Source organism: Tenrec ecaudatus, chromosome 16 (genome assembly GCF_050624435.1).
Source record: "Tenrec ecaudatus isolate mTenEca1 chromosome 16, mTenEca1.hap1, whole genome shotgun sequence".
NCBI lineage: Eukaryota > Metazoa > Chordata > Mammalia > Afrosoricida > Tenrecidae > Tenrec > Tenrec ecaudatus.
The window spans coordinates 14289852-14314569 of NC_134545.1; positions in this window are offsets into that span (position 1 = coordinate 14289852).

The window sequence follows — 24718 nt, forward strand, 5'->3', positions numbered from 1 at the left end:
TTGGGCCCATGGTGGCTTCTTGTCTGGGATGGTTGTGAGTGGCGTGCAGCGGGAAGAGGGCTTAGGGTGATGGTCAATTTCTTGTCTGGAAAGTCAGGTAGTGGAGTAGCAGTGTGCCGCAGAAGAAATTTAGGGGAATTTTGGGGGGTGGGGGTTGGGAGGGCAATAAATCCCATTCAGAACGCGCTGAGGTAGCTGAGTATGAATCACATGTGATGGCCAGGAAGCAGCTGGCCACACTTGCTAGAAGACTCTGCACTTGAATCACACAGTGATCTGAATTCCCAAGCTCTTGAGTTAAACCTTCCATTTAGAGAAGCAGGTACCCCCAACAAGATGAGAAAGTCCCCTTCCTATTTTTCTGAGCCTTACTTAAAAGAGCTACTTCGCCCCTATGCCGCCCCATCCCAAACCCCACCCCAGCACACACAGACAGGCACAAACACCCACATCCCCAAGCCAAGTCCTGGGACCTCGTGCTCAAAGGAAAGGATCCGGTTCAGAAAAGGAGCAACTCTCTGCCTCTTGACCAGAAAACAAAATCCAGTCTCATCCCCGAACTGGAGAAGGCTCATGTGGTAGTTACATTGTCTGGGGTCAACTTGAGACTATTAAGAATGAAGGGGTGGAGTTTAGCCTGTCAATCAAGTCATAGCTTGAGGACCTCACTTGGAGGCGCTATGGAGATAAATAGCTCGTTGGAGGTGGGGCACAGCCACTCTTTGCTTGTCTCCTTGTGAGACATACCCGTTGAGGCACCACATGGAGGCATGCTGGAGCCAGAGGATCAAGTAGAGACCCACACCAGCACTGAGATGCTTCCACAGCCACTGGACATACAAGATGTTCTCCCTCTGGCCTGTGATCTTCCTTCATTTGGCATTATTGCATGACTACGTGGGTCTAAAGAGGAATTTACAGACTGATATTGGACATATGGGCTGATATCAGACTTATGGACTTGATCTGGACTGGGCGGGGATGTTTTCTTCATATACAGTTACTCTTTGATATAAAGTTCTTTCCTATACACACATGAGTGTCTATGAATTTGTTTCTCTCGTCAACCTGGACTAACACAGCACAGTGGAGACTCTTCAAGGAGATTTTCATCTCTGTAGTAACCACTTTTCAGAGTTTGGGCAGCACGGGAGATCAATAGCCTCCACACATTCCATGTACTACGTGGCCCATACGCCTACAACATATCCAGTAGGTAGGTGCCAACTACATGGTCCAGAGAGTGAGGTGGTCAGGCCGGTCACTGGGTAGGTCAATCATTGGGCCAGTGGACTGCTGATCCCCAGAGAAGAAGGTAGGTGACAAAGGACCAGAGAGGATTCCCCCGACGCCTAGGGCTCCTGGCAGAGCCCATTTCCCAGCTCTGTCTGTGTCCACCCAGTTTGATATGTGCAAGCTCCACCGGATAATTGTGAAGATGCTTTGGGACTGGTGGTGCTTCCTTCTGTTGTAGGTAGGGTTGCTGTGGGTCAGAACCAGTTTGAAAGGCACGCCTCCATCCACAGACACCGAGCAGGGAAGACCCCCGAGTCTACGAAACACGCTGGTCAACCAAGAGAGAACCACCCTAGACCTGCATTCTATGTTCAACAACGGGGAAGAGGCGGGGGTAGGAAACACTGCGGTCAGGGTGAAGAAGTCTCAGGCTGTGGTGTGGAGAGGTTTAGCACGCGTACATCGCCTCTGCAGACCCTCTCTGAAGGTTTTCAGAACCGGAGCCAAGAAGTTCAACACGGCCCATTTATGGAGAAGGACGGCATGCTCAGTAAAGCCGAGGGAGGGGCAGGGGCAAAGGGAAGGGCCTCAAGGCTATGCATGGACAGTGACGGCAATGGTGGATTCAAGCGCAGGAACCATTGTGAGGATGGCGGGCAGGCTTTGGCTCTGCTGTGTCTAGGGTCGCTTTGGTTGGAATCCGCTCGATGCCCCCGAACAGCAGCAGCACTTAAAAGTTGTAAGTCATCAAGGAACCCATTGTACTGAGATCCACCATCGATGCCATGGGAGCTGCCTTCAAGAAACCAAGGGACGTATGACATCAGACAGTCAGCTTGTCTCACAATCAGGCACACCTGCCTGATCTCTTGGACGTGTTGAGAAGCAAGGACGTTACCTGGAGGGCTAAGGTGGGCCCGACCCCAGCCATGGTATTTTCAGTGGCTTCACGTGCAGGTAAAAGTTGGCCATTGGCTAAGGAAGGTCAAAGAAGAAATTGATGCATTTGAATTATGGTGCTGGGGAGGAATATTGAAAGTCTCATGGACTGCTAAAGAAAACCTCAAACACAAACCCATCTGTCTTGGAAGAAGTAGGGCCAGAGTCCCCCTTAGAGGCAAGGATGGTGAGACTTCATCTCACATGCTTTGGACATGTTGTCAACAGAGACCAGTCCTTGGAGAAGGACATCCTGCTTAGAGGGGCAGTGAAGACAAGGAAGCCCCTCAACAAGGCGGATGAACACAGTGGCTGCGACAATGAGATCCGACTTAACAATTGTGAGCTGGACGTGGGGCCGGGCAGGGTTTTGTCTTGTTGTGTAGAGGGTCGCTATAGGTCAGGACCAAGTCGAGAGCACCTAGCAACACGTAGGCATGTGAAAGCGGGACAATGAATACAAAAGACCAATGAGGAATCGATGCCTTTGATTCAGGGTGTTGGTGAGGAATATTGAATGGTGAAGGGCTGAGCAGTGTTTCACTGTGTTCTACACAGGATCGCATTAAGTCGGAACAAGGCAGGCTAACAATTGGCTAGATGACCTCGGTCCCCTCCTCCTACCGCCTAAAGATACATTCTTGGTGATGTGGAAGGCCAGGCTCCCATTTAGAATTCTTGGAGACTTTAGCAGTTTTTCCTGATGACAAATGTGGTCGTTATATAATTTGGTGTCAACTTGAGACGATTCAGAGCGAAGGGGTGGAGTCTAGCCTGTCAATCAGGTTGCAGCTTGATGACCTTATTTGGAGGTGCTATGGAGATAAATAGCTCACTGGAGGTCAGACCCACACCCTTTGCTTTGTCTTCGTGCTGACAAGACACATGGAGCTACACTGATGGAGCCAAAGCCCTGGGAGCTGGAGGAACCACATGGAGATCCACGCCAGCATAGGATGATTCCACCACCACTGGATCCACAAGACTTCCCACCCTGTGGGAAGACCTGTGATCTTCCTGCGTTCAGCATCATTGCATGTGTTGAATGAGTCTGAAGAGGAATTTATGGACTAGTATCAGACATATGGGCTAATATCAGATTTATGGACTTGATCTGGACTAGACTGGGATGTTTTCTCAATATACAATTACTCTTTGATATAAAGATCTTTCTTATACACAGATGAGTGCTTCTAGATTTGTTTCTCTAGTCTACCTAGACAAATACAACAAGGTTCTATTTTCTAGGATGATGCAATCAATTTCACAAAAAATGAAAAACCAAAGAAACAAACAAACAAAAAACAACCCGAGGGCTTCTTAGAAGAGAATCTCTTTCACTGTACACAATTCTGCAGACTCTTTAGAACAATGGTTCTCAACCTTCCTAATGCTCAGACCCTTTCATACAGTTCCTCATGTGGTGGTGACCCCAACCATAAAATTATTTTCATTGCTACTTCATCACGGTCATTTTGCTACTGTTAGGAATCGGGTGACCCCAGTGAAAGGGTCATTTGACCCCCCCCCCCAAGGGGTCACGACCCACAAGTTGAGAACCGCCGCTCTAGAAGAATGGGGTTCCTGTTGCTATTCGGTGCCATCCGGTCGACTCTGACTTATTGGTCCCAATGTACCACAAAACCAAACACCGCCAGGTCTTGCAGCCACCCCAGAATCGCTGTCAGGCCTGAGACCATTGCTGCCGCCCCCGTGCCCATCCCACTCACCGTGGGCCTTTTTCTTCGGCCCTCTACTTTGTCGAGCCTGATGTCCTTCCCCGGGCAGGGGTCTCATCACTCTCTCTGAGAGTCAGCAGGATTTAAAAGACGCAGAAAAATGTTACCCATGTATACATCGGAGCAATGTAAATCCTCCCCGCCACTCCCCTCCCTCCGCCCATCCATGGCTGTCAATTCATACTCTGACTTCCAGGCCCTCCATCCAAGCGTCACATCTAGAACATGGACCTGCGGGTCGTCGTGAATGCTAAAAGAGTTTATTTTGTGTTGTTTTTATTTTTCAACGTCTCCACTGGCCCCACGGCGGGGCGCGGGGAGAAGCGATTGCCCACTAACATGTGTCATTGGGAAATCCACCCAGGAGCCCTGGCGCTTTGATGCACGGCGTAAGAATTGATTGCGCGTCCGCTCCACGCTAGGCAGCACGTGTGTTTCTACGTGTGTAAAAGAGCAAACAGGGTGCTGGCAGGGACCGCGCCCCTGGCCGCCCGCCGCACTCCCACACTCGCGCGGCATCTGTAATGTGCACGTCCATTTTTTATCTCAATTGGTTCCTTACCCGGGGCTGCTGGTAGCCGCCTTGCCCAGTGCCCCCAACCTCGGTGGGACTCCTTGCTCTTTTCTCCCCCCTCCTCTGTGGGGATTTTTATTTATTATCTGTGGGGAAGCAGATTGCTTAGAGATTCTGGTTTTTATTTCTCCGCTGGCTTTGACAGATAACGTAGGGAAAGGGGGTGGGGAGAGAGCATTTGGTTCTGTTTTGTGATATGGCGGTGGTGAAACCCGCCGGGCCTCGGTGCTAATAAATAGGCCAGGTGATGTCTAGGAGGGCCAGTGTGTGTATGTTGGGGGGGGAGCAATGATGTGGGGCCAAGGTGGTCACTCTTGGTAGCAGAGGCAGTGGAACTTGCAGGAAGGGACAGCATGCTGGTAGACACTTTTAAGGTGGCCCTGTCTGATGTAAACAGGGAGGGAGCACTCAGCGTGAGGCATTGTCCAGGGGGACCCCATGCTGGGCTTCTGAGAGCAGACTGCCTACCCCCCCCCCCCCCCCCCCCCCCCCGCCCCCTGCCACTCCCTTCCTTCCTGTGTAGCCTTGGACTAGTCACTCAGGCCCCTCCTCTGCAAAATGGGGGTGATCAGGCTCCCCATCTTCTACCATGGCTTTGAGGACTGATACACAGCTTACAGCACTGGGTCTGGTTATTTCACCCATGCATGCACACACGCACTCACACCGTCCACCGCCTTCACATTGATTCTAACTCAACCACGTGTGTTAAGGAGGACAACCGCTCCATGGTGGGGCTTTCTTGGCCCCAGAGGTGTAGTGGGCAATTCGTTCAGCTGCCAACCACAAGGTGAGCGGTTCAAATCCACCGGTCCCTGCTGGGGAGAAAGAGGAGCCCATCTGTGCCCATAAAGATTTAAAGTCTGGGAAACCCACAGTTTCACATGGTCCTCCTGGGTCACTAGGAGGCAGCCCAGACTCCAGGTCAGTAAGATTTGGGGATGATCTTGACTGAAGCTCGTTGGCAGGCCTTTCTTCTGGTCCACTCCGGGGCCTCCTGATTGGATGTGGCTGTCTAGAGTTACAGAGTCCACTCTGACCTTCTATGACAGATGAGAATTGCCATCCGGGGGTTCGAACTGCCAACCTTTGGCATGCTCTGTGCCTTTCAAGCACAATGCACTCCATGTACAGCTCTGCAGACTCATCAACGTGGAGGCCACTATGCTTCCCAAAGAAGACTGAACTCTGGGTGACCCTGAACCCCACCCTGTCCACATCAGAGTCATCCGTGACTCAGCAAGAGGAAGAGGAGGTTGTGGTGGTGGTGGAGGTGGTGGAGGTGGTAGTGGAGGTGGAGGTGGAGGAAGAGAAGGTGGTGGTGGAGGTGGAGGTGGAGCTGGAGCTGGAGGTGGAGGTGGAGGTGGAGGTGGAGGTGGAGCTGGAGCTGGAGGTGGAGGTGGTAGTGGTGAGGTGGTGGTGGAGGTGGTAGTGGTGGCGGAGGTGGAGGAGATGGAGGTGGAGGTGGTGGTGGAGGTGGAGGTGGAGGTGGAGGAGGTGGTGGAGGTGGAGGTGGAGGTGGAGGAGGTGGAGGTGGTGGTGGAGGTGGAGATGGAGGAGGAGGTGGTGGTGGTGAAGGAGGAGGTGGAAGAGGTGGTGGTGGAGGTGGTGGTGGAGGTGGAGGTGGAGGTGGAGGAGGAGGTGAAGGTGAAAGTGGTGGTGGTGGTGAGGTGCCGCCGTCACACAGGGTCTGACCATAGTGAGCCCTTGTGCTGCTTCTGAGCAGACCACAGGTCCCTTCCTCCCACAGAATCACTGGTTGGTTTGAACTGCCTGTCGCCACTGTGCCCTGAAGGCTCCCTCCTATCCACTGACCACCATGAAGAAAGGGAATCTTTCAGTCTAACATCACCAGTTCCACTTGTCCCCTGAAGCAGCTCGGCTTGGGCTCCTAAGTGTCTGTGTCTGAAGGGTGGCACCCTGAAGGATTAACTGTCCCAGCTGAGCTCATTTTCTAGTGATGTCAATCCAGGGCCCGGACAGATGAGCAGAGGCACTCCCAGAAGATTCTAGCTCCTGGCCATCCAGTTGCCTTTAGCCCTTTGTGATTCCAGGCATTATCCAATCGAAACCCCAGAGCGAAACTCACTGCTGTTGAGTCAATTCTGACTCAGGATGGCCCTCCAGGGCAGAACAGAACTGCCTCAGTGGGTTTTGGAGGCTGTAACTATTTATGGGAGCAGATATCCTCAGCTTTCTTCCTCAGAGCAGTTGGTAGGTTTGAACTGCTGACCTTCCGGTTAGCAATCCAATACATAACTCACGGTGCCACGAGGGCTCCTTCATAGAGGAAGAGAGACTACAGTGTCTGTGCCCCGCCTGGACTTCTGCATTTGTGAGCTCTGAAGATGTGTGAGCATAGTTTGAGGTTAAGTTTTAAAAACATCGTTCTAAAATCACAAAGACCTTTATTAAAAATATCAACCCCTATTGTTTGAAGTTATTGTTTCTTGACCTATCCTCCCTCTGTGTTGGGGTGAGGCAATCCCTAACATTCAAATGGGTCCTCAGGAGCAACTTTGTGATTGTGAAAAATATTAAAGAAAGGCAGACAGACAGCAGGGCCAACAGCTCCTCGTCCCATCTCAGGACTAACAGAGAGAATGTATTTTCCAATGGATGTATATCGTGGGACTTACAGGTCTTTCATAAGACATGTACATCATACAGCTAACATATTATGAAGTCAATCCATAAGCGAGTAACATAATAGACCAGCAATGAGGTGAGTCATTGACTTGACCTAGTGCTAGTTGACCTCAAACCTTCCTGACCCCTCCCCAGGGCGCTGAAACCTTTACGTGGCTTGGCTACAGAACCTGATTGCTTTTATCTGCAGATAACCTCTAGGCATTGTGAAGTAGCCAGACATAGAAATGATTCCTCTTATATGGTAGCTCCTTGATGACAGTTCCTCTATGGGGCGGGGTGTGTTGGAGGGACTGTGTCCAGTCATGAGAATGCATATTAAGATTTATTTATTTCTCAGCACCATGAGAGTCTTCCCTCACCACAGTCGGTTTTCAGACCCATTACGATGATCATGGATGATTCAGCAGCAGTACATCCTCCTCCCATCCCTCCATGGACCACACCCATAGGTCTCTACATTTCTGAAGGCAGTTTCCTTCCATGAAAGTCATGTCCTCTTCAATCCACACCTCATCACACAGCAACTTCCCCATCCTCTAAGGTCTCAGATTGTGTCCCTCTTAAATAGTCTCTGACTTTGGGACACATAAAGAAGTCTGAACATCAAGACAAACGCTGTAGGGTAGATGGGCGTATGTTTCGCAACGGGTTCTCCTAGGACCGACTTCGCTGCCCTTGAAGAATGAGCAGGGGCAAGGTCATGTGAGAACACAAAGATTCCTGGATGTAGCTTTCCTGACCTTTTTTCTTAAAGGTGCCGTTTTCAAATTTTCTGAGAACTTCATGATAAGCCCTTGTGATTGTCTGGGGTCTTTTTGAGAAAATCCATCAAGATTAACCCTTTGTAAGTCCCCTCTCGCCCTCAAAACAACTCAACAAGAGGTGCCATGACCTTCTGAGCTGAGCTCTCTGCCTTGGATCAAACTGGCCCGACTTTGGCAGCTGTTGCTTTGATTGGACCTTACTCTTTGGCTCCTATTTGCCAACCCAAGACTCGCCCTCACCAACCATCCAAGATTGTGTCACACAGTTGTCTTCAGAAGCGCCACTTTTGCTTGGAAGACGGATGGAAAGATCCAGCAAATAGACCTAGTTGGTCTTTGAGCAATGCACTTGGCCTCCATCGAGGTAAGCTTGTTGAAGCTCAGAAATTTGCTTCAAGTAGAAAACCCAAACCCTGAGATCTCAGTTCCATGATTCTACAGTCTTCTTCCACCAGTGTCTGGACTTGGGCTACTCTTTCTTCATTCATTGAGCTTGATAGTTTTCCCTCTCCTGGCTGTTCTTTGAAGGTTTCCCAACTCTCCTGAAAACACCTGCTTCATCTAAAAACTGATGTTTTTAAAGTGAACCGGAGACAATATAAACCATAGCCATATGAATGGATTTTGGACTAGCACTTCATTCTAGTCCCAATTTGAGAACAATTAGTTTGTATGAAATGGTCCTGCTTGATGATCTGGGTGCTATAACAAAGAGTGGTGAAGAAAGTAGATGGTGCCCATCATCAGAATGTATAGTGTGTGGGGTCTCAAAGGCTTGTCTTCACACAAGCAGTCATTTAAGTGAAGTATTAACTAAGTCCACATGGAAGATGCACTGATTCGGCTTTCCCCCTGCAGTCGGCATCATAGTGTGTGTTTTGCGAGATGGAGGAAGACTTTGTGGATTGGTGTTAATGGGTTAATGTTTGACTTGTGGGTTTGGGCAGCACTGGGTTGGGATGTTTTCTTGATGTGCACTTACCCTTTATATAAAACTCTCCCTTACACATGAGTTTCTGTGGATTTGTTTCTCTAATGTACCCAGACTAACACATGATTATACAACTGTTCATAATACGACTGAACTATTGAATTGTATGATATGTGAATTGTATTCCAATAAAACTTAAGAAAACAAAACTGATGTTTTGTGTGGCAAACCTGCCTGCAAGCTTTCTGGGTAACTCCAATGATTTGGGAAGATGTCCAGTTGAGCACTGTTAAAAATCTGCTCTTCTGGCTTTCACCCCAAAATTGTTCATTGGTTTGTACAGCACAGATGACTGGCCACCTTGAGGTGGAGTCAACTAAATGGCTATTTGTGATATTTGTATTTCATAAAGGTTTATGTGATTTTATAGACATATTTTTAAGTTCAAAAATTTAAACAACTTTTAATTTGTGTTAGGCAGGGTTCTCTAGAGAAACAAAATCAGGACACTTGAATATATATAAAATATATTTATTTACTTGATATACTCATATATACACATATAGATAGATACGAATAGGTTTTTACAGCAAGAAGGGATATAACAGCTAATTAGTCTGCACAGCAGTACAGAGGTCTCAGTTCAACCCACTTTCATGGAACAATTAATATACTGAAAGTTCTTCAACTTGCTTCCAGTCCGAGGACAAGGAAGCAGACAGTGGAGTCTTCCCTCGGGAAAGACAGCAGAGTCTGCCTGAAGAGAGCAGACAGCAGGGTGGGTCAGCAACAGGCAGTAACTTGGGAGTTTAGCAAAGCAGGCCCTGGCGGGATCTGGATCTCAAGCAATTCAAGGCAACAGGATCCAACCAATCTCAAGTTCAAGTGATGTATGAGCCAGCAGCGTGTCAAAGCAGGTATCGATGGAGCTTCAAGTTCTAGCAACATGATGCATGGGTTGGCTTGGCCCACAGGTAGTGAGTGCATCATCACACAGTGGAGGCAAGCAGCAGCACGCTGGTTAGATCACCAGGGAGGAAGAAAGGAGAGGACGGGCTTTGGAAAACCATTGATCTCAATGCCCTCCAATCAAGCCGTGACCTGATTAAACCCCGCCCACATGTTCCTAGTTGGCACAATAAACATATCTATCACAAGTCAGGCAAGTGTTTTATAGGGAGAACCCACCTGCTACATCCAGAGACAGGCTTACAGATGTTTTGTTTGGAATAAACCTGTGCGCGGATGAAAGAGAACCCTCGTGGTCAGAGGATGATTGGGCTCGGCCCGGTGGAACAACTGTGACTTAGGTCATGATGTTTCAGCTAGTCAGTTATGCAGTGACAGCAGGCAGCACCGGACCAACAAGCCCGTTGACATTAAGTCACTTCCGACTCACGGGGACCCCTTATGTTGCCGAGCAGAGCTGCACCCCACAGGGTGGTCACGTCTGTGACCACTTGGAAGCAGATCACCAGGCCTTCCCTCTCAGGTAACGTTGGGCGGGTTTGAACCAACAACCATCTGGTAGCTTCTTGCTTGGTGGTTTGCACTCCCCAGCAACCACCCTTCTGTAGTACCCAACACAAAACAAACCATTGCTCTCAAATCAACCTGACCCATAGTGACCCTCTAGGGCAGAGTAGAACCGCCCCATAGCGTTTCCATCTTTAATGAGAGCACGCATCCTCATCTTTACTCCAGGAGAAGACTGCAAGCTTGAACTAATGGCCTTTAAGTACTCAGACAAGTGCTTAACCACTGTGCCACCAGGGCTCCTTTATAGTAGCCAGAGGCGTCTCTCATTTTTCCTGCAGAATATTTTCCAGTGGTGAGAGGAAGCACGCAGAGCCCCATGTCTGGCCCCCACTCACCACCTGCTCTCATAGCACACTTCTCCATGATGCAGTACCCATCTTGGCCTTTCCACTTCCTAACCAGAGTCTTCGCCATGGCTGTTTCCTCTGCCTGGATTCCCTCCCCCTGTCTCTACTCCCAGCTGCCTCCTTATCATCACTTGAAACTGAATTCACATCTCCTTGTTTCCTAGACAAATGGCCGGTTTGTGTCTGAAAAGATGCTCCACCCCCCCCCCCCCCCCCCAGTTATGAACTGCTCTCAGCGCTCGGCGCCATCCACTCGGTCCTTGGCCCGTTCGAGACGGAAGGAACAACGTACAAGGGAAGGGAACACAGCTGGCAACGGGACCATGCGCTCCAGAGCGTTTTCATGGGCTGATTTTTGGAAAGTAGATCACCAGGCCATTCTTCCTAGTCTGACTTTAGTCGGCCATCTCTGCTGACACCTGTTCAGCATCACAGCAACACACAGGCCCCTCCAGCCCCCTGACCCCCATCCTGTGGCCAGATAGGGGTGGTTGCATCTCAGGGGCTGGGACCGGGAATCAAACCCAGGTTTGTAGTAGCTAGCGCCACCTGGTATGACACACTGTGGTGATGACAGGGACAAGTGTTGATGAACACAACCGACAGCTGGGACCCTCCTGCATGGCGGGTGGGAATGCGAATGGGCAGTTTGGGAAACTATGGTTCCTTAGGAAGTTGGACTTGCAGCTGCCACGTAGTCAGGTACCGCTGAGGCTTCTGTGACTCAAAGCATCTTCCTGTGCAGCAGAGCTAAGCATGTCCAGTCCAGCGCCGTCCTCACAGTGTTGCAGCCGCCGGGTCAATCCATCTCATAAAGGACTTTTTATTTTCCATTGTGTCTCTGTTTTACGAGACTTTGCAATTCCACCCCTAAATAGTTACCCAAGAGGAAGAAGGCTGGGCCATTGACCCAAAACCTGGTTGTGAAGGTCCCCAGCCACTTTATTCCTAACAGCCCCCCAACGGGCAACAACCCAGAGGTCCTCCTAGTGGGGACTGGGCAAACCCCATGGAATATGACCTAGCCATATAAAAGAAGTGACAAGTGATGCATACAACAACACAGAAGAATTGCCAAGAACCATGCTCAGCGAAAAGAGCCAAGCACAGAGGGCTACTGTCCTGGTCCCCTTGACCGTGAACTCTGGGCAAAAGCAACTACGGGGCAGAAACCTGACCCGTGGATGCCAAGGGCCAGAAGCGGGGTGGGTGGGTGGGTGGCCGAACGGACTGACTCTAAAGCAATTCAAATTCTTAGGGGGCAGGAATGTTGGAGTTACAGCAATGCACTGCATAATGATCAGAGGTGAATTGTAACGTTTCGACATTGAATCAGGAAGACTAAAGAAGAGCGGATGCATATGAATTAAGGTGGTGACATAGAACAAAGCATCGTGGACTACCAGCAGAACCAACAAATATGTGCAGGAAGGAGGGCAGTCTGAACACTGCTTCAAGGTCAGGATGGAGAGGCTTCATCTCATGCACTTTGGACATGTGATCAGGAAAGACCAGGCCCTGGAGAAGGACATCATGCTTGGTAAAGCAGAGGGGCAGGGAGAGAGATAGAGTCTCAAGGAGATGGATGGACACAGGGGCTTCAACTATGGGTGTCAGCATAACAATGATGGTGGGATTAATCAGGTTACAGTTTGATTGGAAGGTAAAGAGATCAATGGCTCATCAAGCCCTGCCCACCTCTCTCTCTTGCTCTCTGGTGATCAGACCAGCATGTGGTTGCTTTAGCTGTTCTCTGTGAGCTACACTACCTGTGGGACAGCCAACCCATGGGTCATGTCACTAGAGCTTGAGGTTCCTTTGAGACCTGCTTTGCCAAGTTGCTAGTGCATACATCGCTTGAGCTTGAGGCTGGAATATCCTGTTGTCTTGCATTGCTTGAGTTTGATATCCCATCCTGGCCAGCTTTGCTAAGCTCCTGAGCTGCTGTTGGTGATTCACCCTGCTGTTTGCTGCTTGTGGCCAGACTGCCTGCATTGCCCTAAGGAAGATTCATCTGTCTGCTTCTTACACCTTGGACCTGGCAGCCCTCGTGAGTTGAAGGCCTTCCAGTATATTAACTGTTCCACAGAAGTGAGTTGAACTGAGTCCTCTGTATTGCTGCGTGGGCTAATTAGCTGTTATATTCCTTCATGATGTATGTATGTATGTATGTATGTATGTATGTATGTATCTATATCTAATCTATCATCATAAGTGTCCTGGTTTCGTTTCTCTAGAGAACCCTGTCTAACACAATCACCCAGCATGACCAGTTTGTGGCAGAGGTGACGTGGTGGTGGTGGTGGTGATGCGGGGTGTTTCTATCGAATGACTAGGAAGAAAGGCCTGGCAATCTACTTTAGAGAGTTCTCCCGTGAAACTCACCATCACAACAGAACACCTCCCAATCTGCTTGCTTTGGACATGGCATCAAGAGGAAGTTATCACTGGAGGAGGGCAGCATGTTTGGTGAAGCAACAGCCAGCAAGGGGGTTGGGACCCCCAGTGAGGTGGAAGGCTGCCACAAGAGCCCAGTGGGCGACTTTGAAAATGATACAGGGCAGGGTAGCTTTTCATTCTATTGTACGTACATGCATGAGGCCACCATGAGCCAGTCACTCAAACACCTTCCCTTCTCTCCTTCCATCCGTTTGATGTGTTCATGCCTTAGCTTTATTTCTGCCTGGCTCCCTGTGGAGACTGGTTCGCTCCCCGAGGCCGGGTGCATGGCACACCACCAAGGCTCAGTGAGGGAGCTCACGGGCGGGACCCAAAAGGGAAGGCAGGACCCTGAAGCTGCAGAGAACTCGGCCACAGGCAGCCTGGGTTTGCACCCTGAACTGAGTCCCTCCCGACCTTAGCTCCTTGTCCAGCTTGCCCTCTGCCTGTGAACCTTTCTGGAGAACCAAGTGTGGACGAGATGTCTGGATCGGCCTGGGACCAGAGGACAAGGTAAGTGTGCCTCCCCACCCCCAGGCAGCTCAGTCAGGGAGGATGGTCCCCACGCCCCCGAGAGATCTGATCAGGGATTAACAGCTCTGCCAGGAGCCTTGCTTCTTTGAACTTTCATTCCGTTTGAGTTTATGATTGAAAATAAAGTATGTGCAACCCAGATCACATGGTCCAGCGCGAGGCCTCCTTTGGCTTCTGCGTCCAAGGGATTTAATGAGGTCGGGGCCGGGGGAGGCGGGGGGAAGGGAAATCCATACTTATATTGGGAAAGATTGAAACCACACGTTCCACTTCAAAGGATGATTCAGGTTGCCGGGCAAGTTGTAATTGGTAATGCAGCCCCGATTGTCATAAAAAAAATTAAAAATAAACCGAATTCCCCACTCTCCGGCCCACTGTGGGTTCAGAAAATCCACAACAAGAGGATTTCTGGGCAGGTAAGGGTGGAAATCTCTTTGGCTTTTCATTGCTTTTAAAAGAGTGAAAGAACAGAGTCCAGTGTTGGAAGATCCTTGGGGCAGCGGGGGTGGGGGTGGGGTGGAATGGACTTTCAAACCTCCATGTTCTCCAAGGGACCCGAAGGTGTACCAGGAATGACACTGTTCCAAGCTCTGGCTCCCTTGCCTCCTCCCGTCGTCGGCAGGTTCACTGGCAGTAAAGCCGGGAGACGTGGAGCTGGCTGGTGGTTCATTTCACACACCCCCACCCCGTCTCTACCTCTTCCTTCAGCATTAGGATGAGAGACAGCCCCCGCCCCCGCCACTGTAAAATCCTGGGGCTCTCTCGAAAATGCACAGCTAGCCAAGGGGTTTAAAGAGTTTGTCCCTTAAGAGTTTACCGGGGTGGGACAGGCTTTGAGCTCAGGGTTCAGCCAGGTTCCTGGGCTGTAAATCAGGGAAGCAGAAGGTATCGTTGCCACAGGGAATGGTTTTGTGTCTTGCTTCCTGGGCTTCATGCCTTGGCTGTGTGAGTCATCCGGTTATTGGCACGGGGCTGTGGTCCACTCCTTTTTCACTGCAGTATTGTATTCCGCTGGCTGGATTCGCCACAACAAATTGGATCGCCCCACGCTTGCTGGATATTTTAAATAGAACGAGAGCCCCCCAATCCATTGACAGTGTGTCTCTTCCAATTCAGAGTGATCCGTTGGAGCAGCTGGTAGGCTTGAACCGCTGGCTCCTCCGGTGGCCTATGAGCTCAGGGAAACACGACAGTTCACTGCGGCCCCCTCCCCTCGGATGGCTTCAGTTGGTGGTCAGCGTCAGTACTGCCAGGGCTATTGTCACACACGTCACCACCAACATGAACACCACTTGCTCTTGACACTCGGTAACCTCTCAGCCCGGGAGCTTGAGATCCTTTGGGGACGGCGAGAACAGCTAGACAATGCAAAGAATGGAATCAATGCCGTAGGGCTCTTGGTGTCGCCGATCACAGGGAGCCTATGTGCTGTAGAACACCACACTGCCCTGCCCTGTGCCAACATCTCACCACTGTTGTAGCCACTGTGTCCACCCATCTCCACGAGACTCTTCTCTCCATCACTGCTCCTCGTGTCTACCCGGTGTGATGTCTTTCTCCAGGGATGGGTCTCCCCTGATAACATGTCCAATGTGCATGAGATGACGTCTCACCAGCTTTGATTCCGAGAAGCACTCTGGCTGTGTGAGTCTGGGTGCTTTAGAGAAACAAATCCACAGAGACTCAAGTATAAGGGAGAGTTTTATATAAAGGGTGAGTGCACATCAAGAAAACATCCCAACCCAGTGCTGCCCAAGCCCACAAGTCCAACATTAACCCATATGTCTGACACCAATCCACAAAGTCCTCTCCCATCACACAAAACACACATTATGATGCCGACTGCAGGAGGAAAGCCGAGTCAGTGAATGTGTAAGCATCTCAGCGCTGGCAGGGGTCTCCACAGGGCTGCTCCAGCACCCAGGGCTGCATCGGGGTAGGTCCATGTGGCTTCTCCTCGGGGATGTGTTGCAGGAAGTGAGCCATGCCAGCTAAAGCAGCGAACTGGCTAAGGCAGCTGCACCCTGGTCCGACCATCACAAAGCAAGAGACCTGAGAACTAGAAAGGCGAGACCCCACATGTGTTTATCATCCAGGTTGACACAATAAACTAACTACCGCACTGGGTATACTTCTTCCAAGACAGACTTAGTCATCCTTCTAGCAGTTCATGGTATTTGCAATAATCTTTGCCCATGAACTGTAGATGAAGGAGCCCTGGTGGCATAGTGGGTTGCCGGTAGGGCTGCTATACCACAAGGTCAAGGGTTCAAACCCACCAGCTTGTTCCATAGGAGAAAGAGGTTTTCTGCACCTGTAAAGATTTACAGTCTTGGAAACACACAGGGGAAGTTCAAGACTATCCTAGAGGATCGCTATGAGTCAGAATTGAATGGATATCAGTGAGTTTGGTTGTTATTGGTCTTGTTTGCTTGTGCAAACTGTATGTGTAGAAACTGTTTCACCCCAAATCCTTTTGGGTCAAGGGTATCTTAGCTAATCTGATGAACAGTGGGTCCCGTTTATAAAATGCACAAGCACGCACACAGAGCAAGACAGACAGAGGCCCAGACACACAGGGAGAGGTAGAAGTGCCACCCTATCTATGCAGGAGGCCCTGGGTGGCAAAAATGGCCCACGTTCTCAGCTGCTAACAGAGGCACTCGGAAGAAAGGCCTGGCAGCCTGCTTCTGAAACAGCAGTCACCGTAAATCCTGTGGGAGCCCAGGTCCACTCTGGCACAGGTCAGGCCACCACGGTTTGGCATCGACCGGGCGGCAGTTGTGTGTTTGGCAAAGGCAGCCCACGTATGCGCAAGGTCCCCTCTGAGCCCAGCTGTACTCTGGTCTGGAGAGAGGCCTTCTCAGCCAGCAATGTGGGCCTGTTGACGGGAAACCGGAGACGGGAAGGTGGCTTCCCTCCAAGTCTGCTCCTGAATGCCTTTGCTTTTCCTCCTTGGTGCTGGGAAGTGGCCAGCTCCAGAGAGGAAGAAAGGAGAGGTCCGTTTCCCATGTTGTCCCGTGACGTTGCTCAGCTCTGGCGGCTGGGCTTGCTCCGAGGCCCGAGGCCTGCGGCCCGGCCCAGCTAACAACAGCCCATAACTCTGCACACAGCAGATTGGGTTTCTGGCAAGATCTGCCCCAGAGGAAACGCCAGTCAGGGCTGGAGCGAAGCAGGCTGGCTTGGGAGGGCGGGGAGGCTCCCACATAGCAGAGGGTGTAGTTGGGGTGCTGGGCCATCCAAGTGGGGCACAGTCATGCCAGGCAGATATGCTCCCCTCACTTCTAGTAAGAGAGAAGCTGGTGCACTAAGACAGTGGTTCTCCACCGTCCTAATGCCTCAACCCTTTCATACAGTTCCTCAGGTGGTGGTAACTGTCCCCACCCCAACCATAACATTATTTTCATTGCTACTTCATCACTGTCATTTTGCTACTGTGATGAATTGGGCGGCCCCTGTGAAAGGGTCGTTCAGCCCCCAAAGGGGTCGCCACTCACGGGTTGAGAACTGCCACACTAGGGTGTCTGCCCTGGTGTTCTTCCAACTGCACCCCCTTTTAGGGCTGGAGGCTCTAGCAGCAGAGGCTGAGGGCTTCTGTCACATGGGGCCCCCCAGACTCAGGAATGTTCCCATTTTAAGCTCTGATACCATTCCCTCCTTCAGATTTGGGTTTTATTATCTACAATCCTCAGATCACACAGGCTTCTTCCAGGTGAAGTTAGCTGAGGTCTCCCTTAGTGACCTTGGTTCTCAAGTTCTTGCTCTCATGCTATTGGGGAGGTATGCCTATCATACAGGATTCCACCCTACCAGCACCATAGTTAAGCACCCTCCTACGGATGGAAAGGCTGTGGGTTCTACCCCACACAGTGACTGCAGGAGACATACCTGGAGATCAGGACCCACGGATGTTAAATTGGAATCAAACCCACTGCTTTTGAGTCAATTCTAATACCTGAGGACCCTGTAGGTCAGCATAGAACTGCCCCCCTGAGGGTCTCCAAGGTTGAAAAGCTTTACAGAAGCAGACTGCCACATCTTTCTTCCTTGGTTCCTGGGTTCGAATCACCAGCCTTTCAGTTAGTGCCTGAGCACGCAGCACTTTGCCTCAAGAACAGAGCCTAGGATGTCTGATGGGGCAATGGTACTGTGTTGTAAGCACCCAACAGCAATGTGGGAGAACTTGTACAGGAGGGAGGATAGAACATGGTTTATTTGACACTGTGAGGATACCTGCTGGTGTGGTGGGTCAGATATTGGGCTGCTCACTTCTAGGTCAGCAGTTTGAAACCACCAGCTGCTTATTGAGCCAAAGAGGAGGTTTTCTACTCCTGTAAAGAGTAGAAAACTCTTCACACAATCTTTGAACTCCACAGGGGCAGTTCTGCCCTGTCCTAGAGGATCACTGTGAGTCGGAATGTGCTCAAGGGCAGCAGGTTGTTCTCCTTCATCCCTTGACTTGACGGTTTATTTAGCACCTTACCATATGCAGACCTTGCATGTGGGCCTCCGTGTGTGCCCTGGGCTGAAGCTCGCCAATGTTGGGTGGTCCAAAGAGGTGTCTTTGAGAGCGTTTCCCACAGTGGGCAATGTCGCCATCCCCTGGGGGTTTCTGGAACAACTCTGGGAAGGCTGCAAAGGCAGGTGCCCGCACTTCATCATGGATGATGGGCTACGGGATGAATATTTTCCATTGCCAGGGGTGACGCTGAGTCTTTTTTCTTTCTTTCTTTCTGAAAGGAGAGTGGTAGGTCAAATAAGTTTGGGAACTTGTGGTGACGAGAGTCCCTAGGAATGAGTAACAGACCATCACCACCACCACCACCACCACCACCACCACCACCACCACCACCGCCACCACCACCACGGCGCCCATCTGACTTGCTTCTTGCAATTTTGTTGCAGAAGCTCAACTGGCAGTGTTCATTCACCCGGCAGGGCCAAGGAAGAATGACCTAGGGCTGTACACCTGTCAAGACCATGCCCAGGGAATGCCGGTGGGGCACAGCTGTACTCTTTAGCACCCAGAATCTCCCTGGGTCACCATGGACTCCACAGCATGGGCTCGGTGCTTTTATTCTGATAGGGTGGTTTGGGCGAACAAGGCCACTGATTAGGGAGAAGGTTGGCACTCTGAGTTCCACCCAGAGGCACCTCTGAAGCAATCCCTGGCAACTCACTTGTGAAAGATCACTCACTGGAGACTTGTGGCAGTTACATCGTCTGTCCACTTGAGAGAAGGGGTGGAGTTCAGCCTGTCAATCAGGTCATAGCCAATGAGGCCTCTGTGTGGGTATGGCCTCCTGAGGATTCTGGGAACTCCTGTCTTCCTTACTGGAGGTGGACCACATACTCTCTGGTTTGTCTTCCTGCTGACAAGACACATGGAGCCATGCTGATCCCAGCCAGAGCTCTATAGCTGGAGGAGCCACATGGAGAACCACACCAGTGCTGAGATGCTTCCACCGCCACTGGATCCACAAGACTCTCCACCCACTGCCCTGTGATCTTCCTGCCCTCGGCATCATTGCATGTGCTGCATGCGTCTGAAGAGGAATTTATAGTAGACTGATATTGGACATATGGGGTAATATCAGACTTCCAGACTTGATATGAACTGGGCGGGGATGTTTTCTCAATATACAATTGCTCTTTTATATAAACCTCTTTCTTAAACACATATGAGTCTCCCTGGATTTGTTTGTCTACCCAGGGCTCTCTTCCAGTGCATGTGTGGGCGCAAGGAGTCAGCACTGATTCAATAGCCCCCAGATTGGTTTGCTTGTGGGTGCTCTGATTATGTTCCTGCTGAGAAACTGAGTCCAGAGAGGCATGGGGGTGCACCAAAACCAAACAGGGGCTTGGAGAGTCCTGCAGCCTGCCCAGGAAGCCAGCCCATGCCCTCTGCTGGGAACATCTCCTGACTGGGGCTGCACAGAGAATTGAAACAGGGTTGCCAACAGAGGGTGCCAGGGAACAGGGATGATGCAAGGATTTCCAGAGAAGGCAGAAGTCATCAGACCTAACACCCCAACTTCCCCGTTGTGCACCGCAGTGTACGTGCCTATTCTTGGTGGTCCCTAGTGCCCCCCAGGAGAGGGAGGGGACACAGAATGGGACAAAGCTGGCACTGCACACAGTGTGGGTACAGAGCAGACACTTGATCCATAGCCCTGTCCTTCTGTCAATGTTCATGGGGTACGTCCTGGGTCCTAACTCCTCACCTGTCCCCATCTTGCATCCAGAAATGATTAGCAACTGTGTGAGTCTGAGTGCTTTAGAGAAACAAATCCACAGAGACTCATGTCTGAGAGAGCTTTATAGAAAGGGTGAGTGCACATCAAGAAAACATCCCAACCAAGTGCTGTCCAAGCCCACAAGTCCAACATTAACCCATAAGTTCAACACCAATCCACAAAGTCCTCCTCCATCTCACAAAACAGATGCAATGATGCTAACTGCAGGTGGAAAGCCAAGTCAGTGAATGTGTAAACATTTCAGGGCTGGCAGGGGTGTCCACATGGGTGCTCCAGCACCCAGGACTGCATCGGGGTAGGTCCATGCGGCTTCTCCTCAGGGATGTCTTGCAGAAAGTGAGTCTTGCCAGCTGAAGCAGGCAACTGGCTAAGGCAGCTGTAACCTGGTCTGACCATCACAAAGCAAGAGACCCGAGAACTCGAAAGGCGAGGCTCACTGAGCCATCGATCCCTCCGCCCTTCAATTAACCTCACATGTGTTTATCGGCAGGTTGGCACAATAAACTAACTACCTCAGCATTCTTCACAAGGGGCGAGGCTGTCTGCTCCTGTAAAGACCAGCAGGCTCAGATACTCACAGGGGCAGCTCTACTCTGTCTTATAGGGTCACTGTAAGTCAGACTGGACTTGATAGCAGAGGCTTGGTTGTTTTGAGTCTTCTGGTGGTTCAGTGGATTAAAGGTGAGGCTGCTAAGCAAAAGGTTGGGCGTTTGAATCGACCAGTTATTCTTTGAGAGAGAGACAAAGCAGTCTGCTTCTGCCACGATTCACAGTCTAGGCACCACCTCACAGGAGCAGTTCTACTCTGTCATGTAGGATTGACTGGCTTGGCAGGGGCTTGGTTTGGGTTTGTGTGTAGTATATGTGTGGCAGGGGGTTAGGTTGGGTTTGTATGTAGTGTATGTGTGGCAGAGGGTTGGGTTTGTATGTAGTATATGTGTGGCAGAGGGTGGGTTGAGTTTGTATGCAGTATACATGTGGCAGGGGCTTGGTTTGGGTTTGTATGCAGTATACATGTGGCAGGGGCTTGGGTTGGGTTGTTGACAGCCCTCACTGGAGCCTCGCCAGCTGAGATTCCCAGGCAAGAACACTCTCACCTGCAGTTTCAGGAGGGCAGTGGCTGCAGGACGGTCAGGTGGTCTGCCGACACCAGCCAAGGGTCTCCCATGGAACCCTTCAGCAGATATGTGGGTGACCAAGCCAGGCATGGTGCATGCCCAACTCCTCAATTCCCACCCATCCCAGAGGCCAAGAAGACCCTGGGGGCCTAGGACAGCTCTCCCAGGGCCCACCTGACACATGTGGACTCGAGGCAGAAAAGTTGGTCCTTGGGCGCCAGGGGCCATGACAGGGCAGCTTGGACCCCTGGGACACCTGGGACCACTGGGCTGTGAGTGGCTCACAACCGATGCTTGCCTGGGAAAGGAGCGTCTCGTTGTCTGTAACGCCTCCTGTTTCTAGCAGCTTCTATTTCACCCTCACATGTCTTCCTTTTCTTTCTTGTGCATCTGTGTGTGAGCCTCTGTGTGTGAGGATCTATGTGTGTACATGTGTATGTGTGCACATGTGCATGTGTGTGCATGTGTGCATCTAGTTATGCATTTGTGTGAGTACATGTTATGTGCGTGTGCATGTCTGTGTGTGCACATGTCTTTGTGTGCGCAAGTGTGTGCATCTGTGTATGTGTTTCTCTGTCTCTTCCCAAGCTGAGGCCTTTCCCATTGCCCTTTCTTCTAGAGTGTGGGCTGAGGCAGCTGCGTCCTGAGATTCGAGCCACCCTTGGGCACTCTTTCCTTTGGAGTCTGAGAAAAGACTGGAAACTCCCACATAATTAACCGAATCTACATCCCCACCCCCACCCCCAAGCCTTAGCAGGGTGTCAGGGGCCCGAGGGGACACCATGGGCCAGGATCCTCCTCTTAAAATCTTAGCCTTAAAACATAGCAAGGTTTAACTGCCCTCCTCCCCCGACCCCCGTCCCCATTCACAGCACAAGAAAGGGGGGGCACTTAGGTATTGGAGTCCAGGAAGAAAAGGTGCCAGGGCCTAGGGTGCCAGGGCAGACAGAGCTCCCTCCTGCCCAGCCCACACATGGACGCATATAGAGCACTTTGCTCAGCCTCTCACTTCCAGGATGTGGCAGGGTTGGAATTTTTTGTTTATTATTTGCTGGTTTGATTTGTTTTGACCCCCCCCAAATTCAATGGAGCCAACTCCAGGGAAACGCACCCCCCCAAAAAAAAACAAAACACCAAACCTGGGGCGGTTCAATTTCCACGCAATTGGCACAGCGGACAGAGTTTTGCAAAAAGCGCTCCAGATTGTACAAAAAAGAAAACATTGCGCACACACACACTAGCTTTGCTGGGGCACCCCGTGCCTTCCGACGTGGACCGCCAATGCCTGGACCAATGCCATGTACCCCCCCCCCCCAGAAAGTCCCGCACAGCCTTGCCTTCCCCGAGGTTCAAAGCGCCACCAGGAGCCACAGCCGCCTGCCGCCAGGGTGAAAAGGTGAGGGACCCCAGGAAGGGAGCCGAGTGGCCGCTGCTGCTGCAGCCGACCTCGGCCCGCCCACCCGGCCCCGGTCCTTAACAAGCATCGCCTCCCCTTCTTCCTCTTGCTTCCCCCCTTCCTCTTCTTTTGCAACATTTCTTTGACATTTCAAAGCCCCCTCTCCTGGTTTCGATTTGAAGCTCCCGGACCAAATCCATCACTTTCAAAAGGGAAGAACTCTGGGCCAGGGCAGAGCTGAAGCCAGAGGCAGGCGGGCATACAAAGGTGCCAGGCACCTCCTCTTTCTGACGTTGCCCCCTCCCTGCTGACAGTCCACCCCCACACACGCCCCACCCCCCGGCACTGCACACCCCCACAAAAGGAGGGCGATCAAAGAGAAAGTTTCCCAGTTTGTTCTGGGTGGCTTGGGGGAGGGAACTTGGTGCATGGCCCCACCTACTTGCCACCCAGAGTCCCCCACACTAACCCCACCCCCCAAATCTGTTTATCACCTGATTCGGAGACCTCAGGTATTCAAGAAAGCCAGCCCCGCACCTTTGAAAGGCTGCGAGATGGCCAAGGTCACAAACCCAAAGGCAGGACACGACAGCCAATTCCTGCTTTATTGATTAAGGAGGGGCAACGAGGCGCAGTTGAAAAACAAAATTTCTCATTGGGACAGTCCCACCCAAAGTCCTCTCCCGGTGGCCATCAGCCTTCCAGCGGCTACGTGGCTCCTCACCCCAGCTCACCCTTGTGGGGAGATGACCTCGCGGGGCGGCGGTAGGGGTGAAAATTTATGGTTGTGATAGGAAATTCAACTCTATGCACAAGGGGTGTGGCCAAGGAGCGAAGGGCAGGAGTAAACCGGGAGAGGCTAATGGGCGGGGTCAGAACAGAATCTCATTCCCGCCCATTCCATTTCCGGGCTACAGATATGGTTAGAGGTCTTTGACCTACTGACCCCTTTCTTTATTTCAATTTTTTTAAAGTAATAAATCCTTTTATTGGGGGCTCTGACAGCTCTTCTAGCAATCCACACATCAATTCTATCAAAGTCATGTGTACATATGTTGCCATCATCATTTTCAAAGCATTTTCCTGCTGCCTGAGCCCTTGGTATCCCCTCCTCTTTCCCCCCCTCCTTCCCCCATCCTCCCTCCTTCACGGACCACTGAGAAATGAAACATTATTGTTATTTTCATGTCTTACACCGTCCACTGTCACCCTTGGCCTATGTGTCTGTTGTTCCTCCATCCCCCTGGGGGTGGGTGGGTTATATGCTGATCATCAAAGATGGGTCCCCATTTCTCCCCCACTTTATTTCAGATTTCAAGCTGATCATGGGATACTGCTCCCCTCACCCCCCACCCCCCATGGGATACATTTTTGGCATTAATTTTGATTTTTGCAAAGCAGGGTATTGGATGATGATCTTAATGACCAGGTGTTCTCTGTCCCCTTCAGAGGCTGTGGTGGAGGCTCAATTACAAACAGAACAGGTCCGGTGGTTCCAGCCCACCCACCAGTGCTGGGAAAGAAAGGCCTGGAGACAGGCTCCCAGTGAAGATCGCAGCCAAGAACACTCGTGGACATGCAAGGTAGGCAGGTGGTCAGCGCACAGGGTTGCGGTGTGCTAGGACCGACGGGAGGGCATTGGATCTGGTGGAGTGTGTTCAGTTTGTTTGCTTGCTCTCCTTTGAGAAGTCTCACCCCAAGCCTCTCTCTGGTTCCAGTCCTATGAGCTAGAGAGGTGTGGGTCAGGAAGCACTGGAGGGGCTGGGACGGTGCAGAGTAAGAGGATGGGGGCGTGGGGGTGGGTGGGAGGAGATGTCAGGGAAGCCCCGTCAGATCCTCAGGAGGATGTGGCAGGCTCCTTTGACATCTCTGGCTGTGATGGAGACCAGGGGAGCGGGGTCAGGGGCCTGGATTTTGTTCCTGGGAGCCCAAACCAAGCATTCTAGGGGGCTTTGGGCCCGGGCGGGCTGGGCCGGGCCTATGATCTCCTTAGGGATTTCCCATTTGTTTTCTAAAGAAAAGACGACTTGGATACACTCAGCACATGTGCAACAAAGTGGCCTTCCAAAACGCTCCTTGGCTCATTTGGTCTGTTCTCTCTGTCCTTCCTCCAAGCGCTTGATTTGATTAAACGGCGTCTCATAAGGGCCAAGATTTATGGGGCGTTCACCCCAGGTCAGACCCTGAGCCAAGCACTTTGAAAGCATGATCTCTTTTAATCCTGTTGACAAGGCCTCGATGTAGGAAGTCCTC